The 12,557-nt window shown below is 31.2% G+C and overlaps 1 pseudogene across 1 annotated transcript in view; it reads right to left on the bottom strand.

Annotated features, from left to right (window-relative positions):
* Positions 1–7,854, bottom strand: part of LOC149551088 (ammonium transporter 3 member 1-like) — a 51,244-nt pseudogene extending 43,390 nt beyond the window's left edge. The window contains exons 1-2 of the transcript XR_016353451.1: positions 7,752–7,854; positions 6,111–6,391 (exon numbers count right to left, since the gene is read on the bottom strand). The product of XR_016353451.1 is annotated as an ammonium transporter 3 member 1-like (transcript). The remainder of the gene's footprint in view (positions 1–6,110; positions 6,392–7,751) is intronic.
* Between the last annotated feature and the right edge of the window lie 4,703 nt (positions 7,855–12,557).

Genomic DNA, 12,557 nt, shown 5'->3' on the forward strand with positions numbered 1-12,557 from the left:
TCTTGCAAGTTTTCTCGATCATTTTGGTGCATGTAGCATGTGATCGTGATGTGGATCGATTTGGGAGTTTTGTGTGCCTATGTGGGCTCTTGGTTATCTCTCCTATGTGCATTTAGTCATGGTTGTAAACTTGGGGGCTTGTCCTAAGTATTTTCATGGGGTTATTGCGGGTTAATGCGAGGGTTAACACTTTGTATTTAATATTTGTTGTAAGCTGACCTGTGGCTTAAATATGAATTTAATGTAAGGGTTTATTTAATTTTGTAACCTACTAGGTTGACTTGTCACTTAGTTGGGTATAAGTAAGGGGTTTTTTGAATTCTTTAGTCATTGTCATCTAGCTTAGAGAAGAGGATGATGGGTAGAAGCAAACTATGAAGAGCTAGTGGCTATGGTTTAGAAACAAGGAGGTTGAGCACAATTTTAGTCCAGGTAAACATACTCATGCAATTACGCTTGACCACACATTATTTGTATGTGAATCCTTTGTCTGTGTTATCTTTCTTGATTGGGTATGGCTCTATAACCCAAAATCATAGCATGTGGAAACTTAGTTGCAACATTTGTGATAATTGTAAGGTTTTTAAGTGGACCACCTATAATGACACTAATATCCCTCACAATTGGACTGAAAGATTTTCTTCTTTGTATATCCATAATACAAGTACAAATTACAATTACTCTCTATATCTCCTTATCTATATATCAATATATAGCACCATCTATATCTCTTTCTATCTCTCCCTATATATTCATCTCTATCTCTATCTTCTTCTTACCCCTCCATCTCTACACACATCTACCACTCTCTTCCCTCTATCTTCCTCACACCTCTCCATCTCTAGACACATCTCTCACTCTCTGTCCGTCGATCTCTCTCCCTCATCCCATCCTATACCTTTAAATCCTTACATCTCCATCTTTCATCCCCCTTCCCTCTCTCTCTGGATATTTCCTTATGTCTGGACATACATACATACATACATACATACATGCATACATACATACATGCATACATACATACATACATACATACATATATATATATATATATATATATATATATATATATATATATATATATATATATATATATATATATATATATATATATATATATATATATATATATATATATATACTATTTCTATCTACCCGTCTCTCTTTATCTATCCCTTTTCTTCTCTACTTATTCCTCTCCTCCATCTCCATCTTTGCCTTCATCTTTGTTTTCATCTTTGTCTTCCTTTATATCATTGTTTGCTTGCCTCTTTCTCTCTCACTCTTCCCCCTTCTATATCTCCCTCTTTCTATTGCTAGATCTCCCTGTAGATCTCTCTCTTAGTCTAGACTTGAAACATAACATGACTTTGTTGATAAATAATTTAAAAAACAAATCATAAAATTATATAAATCAAAAAGTTATTTCATAAAACTAAATTACTCATTCTTTATAAATAATAAGATATTTTTAAAAATATATAAGAAATTAAATAAATATTAGATTATACAATAATTATTTTTAAAATGTATAAGACATTAAATAAATATTGGATTATACAACAATTTAAAAAATATTAGAGCAATCTTACCCAAACAAATAAGAACTTAAACTATTTTTTTGGAGCCAAATTTGATCTAAAGCAAAATAAATAGAAAAATCATAGTTAAAATAATAATAAAATCATTAAAGATAATCTAAATTTACTCTTAGAAATAATCCTATCTAAATATTTAAATTTTACTTTTAGAAATTATTTAATAATCTCATTCAAGATATTAACCATTACTAACTTTTGAAAAGAAACTAATAAGACAAGTGCTACGTAGTGGCTTAGTACTTGCCTTTAATAGTATTAGTTTTAATTTTATATGTAAATTCAACTAAATATGCATTAAACTAAGAAATTAAAAAATCAGTACTAGGTGATAAATTAGAGAAGTGAGAAAGGAGGTAACAAGCAGAGGTAACAACTTTGGTTTTAGAAATTGTATTTGTTTCTACATAAATTAGCCTACATTTAGAGTTTCTTAGTTCTTTACTATTTATGTTGACCAAGGAGCTTGTCATTTTCTAGGTGTGAATACCTATTTGTTAGAACAAACCAATTTTTGGATGTAAAGACATGTGACATAACAATTTATACAAATCCATTTGATGATTTGACGATGAAATATAATAGTTAAGGCCTTGGCCACATATTTCAAATTAGATTGAAATTTTCAAGTGTTAGTTACCTTAAAATCTTCACCTCACACCAAAGATGGGGCAAATTTAAAGGAGGAAAATGTGCATTCTTTACACATTCTCCTCTCATTAACATCAAGTTATTGTTCATAGTTTGATACATGATTTTATCACATAATTGGATTCTTTGATATAACCATGGACCCAAGACCTAATCCAACACTTCATTGTTCCAAGTCCCTTTGTTTAGAACTTATCTACCCTAGTATGCATTAGCTTATTTTGCAACATGTCACAATGAACATATGTCTGTAAATATGATCATACTTGTGGTTGAATGTTGGTCTTTCAAAAATTTAATCCTAGCACTAAAAAGATAACATTCACAATATCTTACTATTACTTTTCATCGTACACACCAAAATGTTTCAATTTGTCTTAAAGATTTTATTTAAGTAAATCACTTTACCATCATCAGTTATTATAAAAAAGATAAAAAGATTATCATAGATCATTTTATATGAACCATAGATTTACCACAAAAGGACACCATTTCTCTACGTTCATCAACCATCCTTCAATAATCACCAGCGTAGTTCAATCTCTATGTGACTCATCAAAGTCTTCAACTTAAATCATTGAATTGCCAACTCAAATCACCATTTAATGGCACTATCTTTTACTTATCATCGTTATCTCAATCCTCAATCTTAGGCATGTAAGAAAACTTTGTACTTAAATCCTTATTCAAACACCATAGCAATACCCACTAAACACCACCCATTATTACTCATATAATACAATGGGTGGGAAAAGCTAGTCAAAGTGTCTTAAAATATTAAAGCAATAACTTGTCTTCCTAATCATATTTAACGACACAAGCTAATCTCCAGACAAAATGCACTAAAGACAAAACAAAGTCAAACTTTTTTTTCCAATTTTTTTGTTGTTTTTTACTACAAATTACGCAGATCATGAAAATCAAATACTGAAATTTTTAGAAAAATCCATGATGTTTTCGATTTTTTGAAAATTGGTCAACTGTACAGTTTGTAGGGAGGATAGTCATGTTCGTATTTAACATGCACGTTGATTCCATTAGCTTGTGAAAGTCGTCCTTTGCAAGTGTATGTCGAAGAGTTATGGACAGTTAACTAAGTATTAACTTTGTCTTACATAATTACAAAAAAATTAATATTGTCCTTAGAAAGTTAGTGTGAAATTGTATTTAAACATATGTATTTAAAAATGTGCGTTTAGTACATTTACATGATGTTACATTAGAGTAACACGGTTATCTATAAAGAGTGTTACATTAGAGAGTACTTCTATGAGATCAATATGGGTATTTAAACAAATTAGAGAAGTGAGAAAGGAGGTTAAAAACATGTTATTTACAAGCTTGTTGAATCCAATAATGTTGCTACGTGTAAGCCACTTTCCTTGAATATATCTGCAGCGAATAATGTAAAATATGGAAAACAAAACAAGGGTTAATAGCAATTGGGAGACTTGCTATCATAAATAATTTAGTCACTAATAGTATCATCTGCGCCACTTTTTCAAAAGGCAAATTGATGAGATTCTATATTGTATACATTATTGATAAGACAAATGTAGGGCAACGGCTAACTGTCACACAACTCATTGAAAAGTACCTTATTCTTTTATCATATCGTTATCTTTCCCATCACACAAAATGCACTTCCTTTTAGACGATAGACAGAAAGGATCAAGTTCAATCACTAACAATAGTATGGTTTGACCTTTACCAAACGCTTTCTTTTTCCAGCTTGTAAAACAACACCACCGAGCCTACACACATTTTTATCCAGATGAGCATTAAGTTTTATGTTTTTTTTTTGAGTTGACCAAGAATTTGCACATGACCAAGCTATTACACATGAAGAGAGAAATACTTTGTTGTTGAGGGCAAAGTGGTCAAAAAGTGTTATTTCAAAATGTTCGCAACCAAATCCCCAACCTGATCAACAAAATCAAAATGAAAACCCTCCACAAGAAGAGCAAGAAATTTTGCAAGATAAATGGTTGTAGGTGTGATACGCTGTAGAGTGTAGAAGGATTTGAAGAGGGAGAGTGGCAAGGATTGAAAAGTCTGATAATTGAAGTTTGTGACAATGGATATTCATGAGTAATATGAAAACATACCATTTTTGTCAATACTATTTTTTGATTAATGTTATGTATATTTTATCATTTCTCATTTCAAGTAGTTGGCAGATAGTTGTACCTAACCTCACATCTAATATATGCTCTCAACTTTCTCTCATGTATATAGGTATATATTTTGTAGATTATTAATCATCACACGATAAGTATAGATTTTGTAGATTATTTATCATCACACTATAATGAAATATTTATCTCTTGTAGAAGTGTTTGCAATGGTGAATTTGACTTAGAAGATTGTGAAACCCAGTACTACACCTAATGTAAATTTATTTTTGAGGATTTATTGTCAAACAAATTTTACAAATAATGACAAATGATAAAAATAAAATATAATGATTAAAATTTTGGGTGATTATAGATTTGAACCTACACCCATCACCTCACCCAGTAAGCCTAATACTTTTACTAATCACTCACTAATCATTATTAAAAGGTGATTCCTAACCCTCTTAGCACTAAGTGGTTGCTCACACCACCATACTGAAAAGGGGGCGCATGCTCATTACCTCAAATGGAAGTCTTTCTCTTACACTTGTCTCCCCTTTCGTGTTCCAAATCTTGAGCCTCCACTTTCTTACACCCTTGTCCTCACTTGTCATTGACAAGTCACCATCCCAAGTTACTCACACATGATGTGAATAGTTTTCCTTTTACATGCTATTATCCTTACCCATGTGTCTCCTATGTGGATGACATAAAGGTGCCACCTCATCCAAGCCCCTCAACTTGCTCCAAAAACCTACAAATAGAGCCCTTGCCAAGAGGAAATGATCTCTCTTAGAATCACATTATTATTATCTTAGTTTTCTAGAGCAATTTTAGTACTATCATAGAAATTCTTGTCTTCAATTTGGTATATATGAATCATATCTAGTTCTTAATTGCATATCATTCATAGCTTTAATATTGATTCTATATCAATATTCAATGTTGGAAGTTCGAGACTAGTTCTTCATAGTAGCTCTTGAATGCTTCCTCCATCCATTGGTTTACATTTGTAGCTTCTACCCATTATCAAACAAAAGTCATTTGGAGATTTGTTTTCTTGTGTTTAGAGAGAGCACGTCTATATCTATAAAATAGAGCAAATCAAACACATCTTTATAAATACACTTATTTTAGTTTAATTTGATGTTATGAAGAAAATCTTGTGTTTAGAGAGAGCATGTCCATATCTATAAAATAGAGCAAATCAAACACACCTTTACAAATGCACTTATTTTAGTTTTAATTTGATGTTATGAAGAAAATCTTGTGTTTTCAATTTCTCGTTTATCCTTTGATATGTATTATGTGCAAACCTCCTAGTGTTTGCATATTTGAGCCTAACTACACAAATTGAAACTTTCCCTCATAGGCGTGGATGAAATACTTTTCATATGAACATCATAAAAAAATGTAAACACGACCTTTTAAACATAGTTCCTTCAATATATTTAGAATAATTTTTTGATGACCTTATACAAAGCAATTTCAATCCATGCCTTCTAGATGACACTAATGTATAAAATTCATTCACCAAAGAAAGGTGATCATAGTACTAACAAAAATTGGTATGAACATATTTCACAACATACATGAGAAGAGAAATCATACTTTATATCTTCATACTCCTTTCTTAGAACAACTTAAACATCACACACTAAGACTTGATTCCTATGCTAAAAATGTTAAATAGTCAAAACTGACTTATTTTTCCAAACTTTATTTCTTCCCAATTTATCTAGACCCAAGTCAGCCAACAGATCAAAATAGCTACAAATGCAGTAGGAACAGCCCATTTCTTCTTCATAATGATTCGATAGAGGAAATCAAGATCTGGCATCATATCCAAAGCGACCAAAGATATAGCTACCAATACAAGAGCTGCATATATCATTTGGCTTGCACTTTGTGATGGAGCTGCAGATATCATTTGCGTTGCATTTTGGGGTTCTCCTTTGTTAAAGAAAACCATGTCTGGTACCGGTGTGCCATTACGGTGGGGAATCGGCTCCGTGTTCGCCATGGCTGCTAAGAATTTAATTCAAATCCTGTGAGAAAATTCATGTATGATATTTATCTTCATAAAACATGATTTTCTACCGATTCCCACACCGAAGGGCCTACTACAGAATGTTTAGGAGAGTACAGCAGAACATAAATCAACACAGAATATCACAAAATTTCAAATTTCTATGCTCGAAATTAGAAAAAGGCAATCAAATCAAAATTACGGAGCTACAAAATTGAGGATTTCGATTAAAGAAAATCTAGTAAACTTAAAAGTACTTAAATTTGCACCAAGGAATTTGAAGCAAATTGCTATTGGTTCCAAGAATACATTTCTCAATCTCCTCTGTTAAAATTTACAAACCACTAAATCTGAGCTCAAGAAAGGAAAAATCGCAAATAAGTCTTTCTATGTACTCGCCATTTTCTCTCTCTTTTTTATTAAAATACACAGGATGCTGTATGCTGCCCTCTTACAAGAATCAAGAATTAATATAAAACAAACTAGAAAACATCTAATAAAAAACAGAGTGCTCTGCTCCAAAACAGGGAAGTCCATGTAATGCCTGCAAGGAATTGAAAGACTTCATAAAGAGGCATTATGTAATCTCCCCATTAAAAATAGATTAATTTCTTTTGTTTTTTTTTCTGGGCAAATGTGGACGGGGCCACAAACTATATATTAAATTCTTGTGTGTGCGTATCAATTGAATTGTGTATCTGTATTTTCTGTGTTTCTTGTCATTGTTTGAGATTCTACAGCCTGACAAATCATTGAAAGAAAGATCCATTTTTCTTATATATTTTATAATTCGGGGAGTGAATCTGATCTTGAGCCTACAAAGCCGTTGTGGGACAAATTTAGTCGCTCTAATGCTTTGCAGTTCCTAGATATTTTGAAATGACACCAGTAAGTTGGTTTACAGATATACCTATGCCTTGAGCCGTTATCATATTAAACCTGAGTAAGTTTTGTCAGATTGAGCATGAACAATTCCAGAGGAATGCAGCCCATGGAGATTGTTTTCTCCCAATTGGGAATAAGGCAAGGCAAACAGATTTGCTAAGAATTGGGAGTGTGGCCAAATCCAATCTAACTAATGCAAACTCACATTATATACTAAAACTGAATTTGAAGCTAATTGCAGCAACATATAGCACCACTGAATTTATCCCAAAATACATGAACCAATCTCCTCTGTTAGAAACTTACAAATCACTGAATTTGAGCTCAAGAAAAAAAAGAGAACAAATTAACTTTTTGATTCCTAGAATACATATCCCAATGTCCTCTGTTGAGACTTGCAAATAAGTAACTTCGGCCTCAAGACAGGAAAAATGGAAGGGAGAGGAGAGATGTAGGAAAACTGTTCCGAACCTGAAATGCCAAAGATGCTCAGAGACTCCAGAAAACAGAGCTAAGGTAGAGGCAGATGTAGATTTTACGCGATAGATAGATATACTAAGGTTTCCCAAATTTCCCAACGTTCCTACATACAGTTTACATTACAACTGATATACTCTACAAGTCGACCTCGAATCAATTCTTCAAATTTTTACAGGTCACTAAAAGTAAAGCCAGTTCACTAAAACTAAAGCCACTTCTAATAATTCTTTTTTCCCCTTTTAAGATATACGAACGTATGTTAAAGCGAAAGAAAGAATTATCAGAATAATCACACAAGCGTATCTTTCTTTCTGCCTTCTTACAAAGAATTATCACAAACTTATCTTTCTGCCTTTTTAGAAATTAAAGCAAGTTCAGCCTGTATATTTCTACATGAATTTTGATGGTTCCTATTGACCGTTTTGCATTTTTTAATAGTATATGACATAGAAAATTTGTAACATGAAATAAATTGATAATTTAGCCGATAGGCTATTTGTGAGAAATTAAAATTTTTTCGGAGATTAAATTTTATACAGAGAATTTGCAAAAGTTTTGTCAGAAAATTGAAAATCCTTCCGGTTAATGTTAATTATTTGCCGGCCAGTTTTTATCTCCCTCCACTTTTAATTCTTGTTTTGATATTTATTAGTTGTTATCTCCATTTTTAACCTTTTTTTTTTTTTCTATTTATTAGTTGTGATCTCCACATTTTAATTATTGTTTTTTTTTCTCCTATTTATTAGTTGTAATCTCTACATTAGCTCATGTTGTGATCTATTCAGTTAACTTTTTGATTTTTAAAATTGATTTAGATTTTAGATTTTAAATTATTTTAATTTTTTTTTTATATTAGTTTAATTTTTTCTTTAAATATTATTTTTTAGATTCTATAATTTATTTAGTCAATAGAATATTTATTAGACATATTATTTTTTGGTGTTTCTCTTATTAATTTTTTATAATAGAAATTTTGATGGTTTTTTTAAATGATTATTTTTTTCACATTTGATAAATTTAATTTAAATAAATAATATTTATTAATCTATTCAAAAGATTTTAGTAAATATAATGTTATTTAAATTTAAAATTATTATTAATCTAATTTGTTCACATAAGATTATAATTTAAATATCCACATTTAACTATTGTTTTCTTTTCTTATTTATTTAAAAAATAATTACTTTCCACATTAGATTATGTTGTGATATCTATTTATTAAACTTTTGATCTTTTAAATTGATTTAGTTTTTAATTTTTAAATTACTTAGTAGTTTAATTTTTTCTTTAAACATTGTTTTTTCAATTTCAATAATTTATTTAGTCAATAGAATATTTGTTAGAGATGTCACTATTTTTTTTTTTAAATGATTTTTTTTTCATATTTGATAAATTGAATTTAATTGTGAAATATTGAAATTATTGAACACGTTTCTCAAGCAATATTCAAATTTCTCAACCATTATAAATTTTATATCTATGTTTTAATCTTCTACTTTTTTTTATTTTTGTACTTTCATTTTTAAAAACTTATATTTACATTATTTAATGTACATTCTACAATTTTTCTCTTAAATCTCATTTGCTATCGGCACACTCATTGCATGTACAAAAATTTGCAAGAGTTTGGCTAGTAAATTGAAAATCCTTCCCATTAATTATTTACCAGCCAGTTTTTATCTCCCTCTACTTTTAACTCTTGTTTTGATATTTATTAGTTGTTATCTTCACTTTAAACTATTGTTTTTCTTTTTCTATTTATTAGTTGTAATCTCCACATCTATTCAGTTAACTTTTGAATTTTAAAATTGATTTAGATTTTAGTTTTTTAATTATTTTAATTTATTTTTATATTAGTTTAATTTTTTCTTTAAATATTATTTTTTAGTTTCTATAATTTATTTAGTCAATAGAATATTTCTTAGACATATTTTTTTGTTGTTGTATTTCTCTTATTAATTTATCATAATAGAGTTTTTGATGGGTTATTTTGATTTTTTTTTCATATTTGATAAATCTAATTTAAATAAATAATATTTATTAATCTATTTAAAATATTTTAGTAAATATTAAGTTATTTAAATTAAAAATTATTAATAAATATTTGAAATTATTCCGACTGCTCCTGTTCCCCTGAAGTCTAATAATGGGCAATGCATGGATGTTGATTCTCTAGCAGAAATTGAAGACAATGTTAACACCAACTCTCCTACTGCTAGGCAAAGAGGAAGACCATATGGTTCAAAAAATAAGCCATCTGTGCCTAAACCAGGAGAGTCCTCAAATATTTTTTTCGCCCTAGTTGATCAAGAGGGTAATGCGTGCTCCACCTCTAACATTTTGTCTCAATGAATTGCCTATCTTGGAATGTGAGGGGTTTAGAGTCCCCTGATAGAAAATTTGTTATCAAGCGATTGTAAAATTCTCTGCATTCTATATACTTCTTTATGATGCAAGAAGTTAAGTCTGTGGGATTCACTTTGGAGTCCAATCTCAATTTTATTTGGAAAGATGCTATTAAGTTTTGCACTAACCATGAGAGAGGTAGAGGAGGAATCGCCCTACTTATCAGTAATAAATAGGAAAAACATATTTCTAATAATGGATGTTCTCCTTGTCAGAGAGCAATATGGGTTACTTTGCAGTATGATGACAAGACCTTCGGGGTCTATGCTATTTATGCTTCAAATGACCCTAAGGAAAGAATTGAGCTTTGAAAATGGCTTATAGGCCTCCCAAATATGCCTTGGCTTTTTGGTGGAGATTTCAACATGGTTGAATCTCAGGATGATAAGTTGGGGGGCATTCCCTTTCATTGGAAGGATAATGAAAAATTCTAACTATCTTTTTGATCTTATTGCTAGTAACATGAAAACCAACCCTAGATTATGGCACACTTGGTGCAATTTTCAGTAGAGCAATGCTAGGATTTATTCTAGGCTTGATAGGTTTTATGCCAATAAGTATTTTTTCTCTTTTCCTCCTAACATCTCTTGAAATATTGTTCGGGTTATTGCCACCACTTTTTCAGATCATCACCCTATTTTGACTAAGGTTAATTTTAGCATTAATCCCCTTCAACACAAGTCTAGAAGTAGTAAATTCATCTTAAACACCAGTTTCCTCATGGATGAAGATGTTCTTGCTACTGTGCAGATTATTAGAGGTATCAATAAAATTAACCTTCAACACCTATCCCATCTTGATAGATGGAAAAATAACCTTTCTTCATGGAGGATTTTTCTTCAAACCATTGGTCAAAAGAAGGCTAAGGATTACAGGTTTGTTGAAAGATAATTATCTTCTGAATTGCAAATAGCGGAGAACAACATCCAAAGAGATTCCTCCAATATGGATCTTCTCTCCTAAGTTATGGCTGCCAAAGATGCTCTTAGGAAGCATCAACAAATTAGGATTCAAGTAGCCAGGATTAGATCTAGAGCCCATTGGCTCCAACATGGGGACAAGGGTTCAGAATTTTTCTTCAATCTTCTTAAACATAAACATATTAAAGAGTCCATTGATAGACTCTTGATTGATAATTAAGACATTTCAGACCTTGAGATTATTATTCAAGCTTTTGTTGATTATTACAAGATTCTTTTTACTTTAGAGGACTCCTCTAAGGCCGAGTCTTTAAGAAATAAATGCAAAATGCTTATTCTTAAAAAGTTGGGCTCGGATGATATTGCTGTGCTTGCTAAAGATATCTCTATCGAGGAGATTGAGGGAGCTATCAAGGCTATCAATAATGATAAGCCCTCGGGCCCTGATGGTTTTCCTATTGAGTTCTATAAATTCAATATTAGTTTGATATGTAAGGATCTTCATGACTTATACTCTAAAGCTTTGTCTATTGGCTCCTTGGGATAGGATCATTAAGCTCCTTCCCAAAGATGGAGATAAGACCCTCATTAGGAATTGGCGGCCGATTACCCTTCTTAATGTGTCATATAAGATTTTGGCTAAAATTATGGCTCTTAGGTTAGTCAATATTTTTCCTAAATTTGTTAACTCTACCCAAACTGGTTTCATCAAGGGTAGATATATTCTCAAGAATCTAATAACTAGTTGGGGAGCCAAGGAGTGGTCTAAATGCTCACACCAAAACTCAACCATGCTTCTTTTGGATTTTGAGAAGGCTTATGATAGGTTTGAATGGAGGTTTATTCTTATGATGTTAGAGGCCTTTGGTTTCCCTCCCTCCTTTTGTAATATTGTGTAGGTGCTTCTTAGCGATGCTTCTGCTTAGGTTGAAGTTAATGGTGTTATCTCTGGTCATTTTTCTCTAGGGAGATCCATTAGACAAGGGTGCCCTCTGGCACCATCTCTTTTTGTGATTGCTTCAGAGGCTCTTTTTTATATTCTCAGAGATAATTCTTTATCTCCTAATGTTAGAGGTATCTATTTGCCTAATGATGATGAGCTCATCAATTGCCAATTTGCGGATGATACTACATTGTTCTTTGAGCTTTTAGAAAGTAATTTTAATGCCTTGCAATATAAAATTATTATTTTTTGTTCTATATCTAGGGCTAAAATATCTCAAGCTAAATCAGTTTGTTTGGGCTGGGATGTGTAGCCCTCGAATTGGTTTTCTCACTACAATTTTCAATGGGGAGGTCCCAATAAGATCATTAGATATCTTAGTATCCCTTTCTCAGTGGAACCTGCCCTCAAAGACATGTGGTCATGAGTTAAAGAGAAGATTGATAAGAAACTTAACAAATGGCATAATAGGGCATTATGTCTGGCAGATAGAATTCAGGTTTGCCAGAAGGTGTTGTCCTCTTACAC

Source organism: Cupressus sempervirens, chromosome 6 (genome assembly GCF_028749045.1).
Source record: "Cupressus sempervirens isolate cs-2001-9-10 chromosome 6, ASM2874904v1, whole genome shotgun sequence".
NCBI lineage: Eukaryota > Viridiplantae > Streptophyta > Pinopsida > Cupressales > Cupressaceae > Cupressus > Cupressus sempervirens.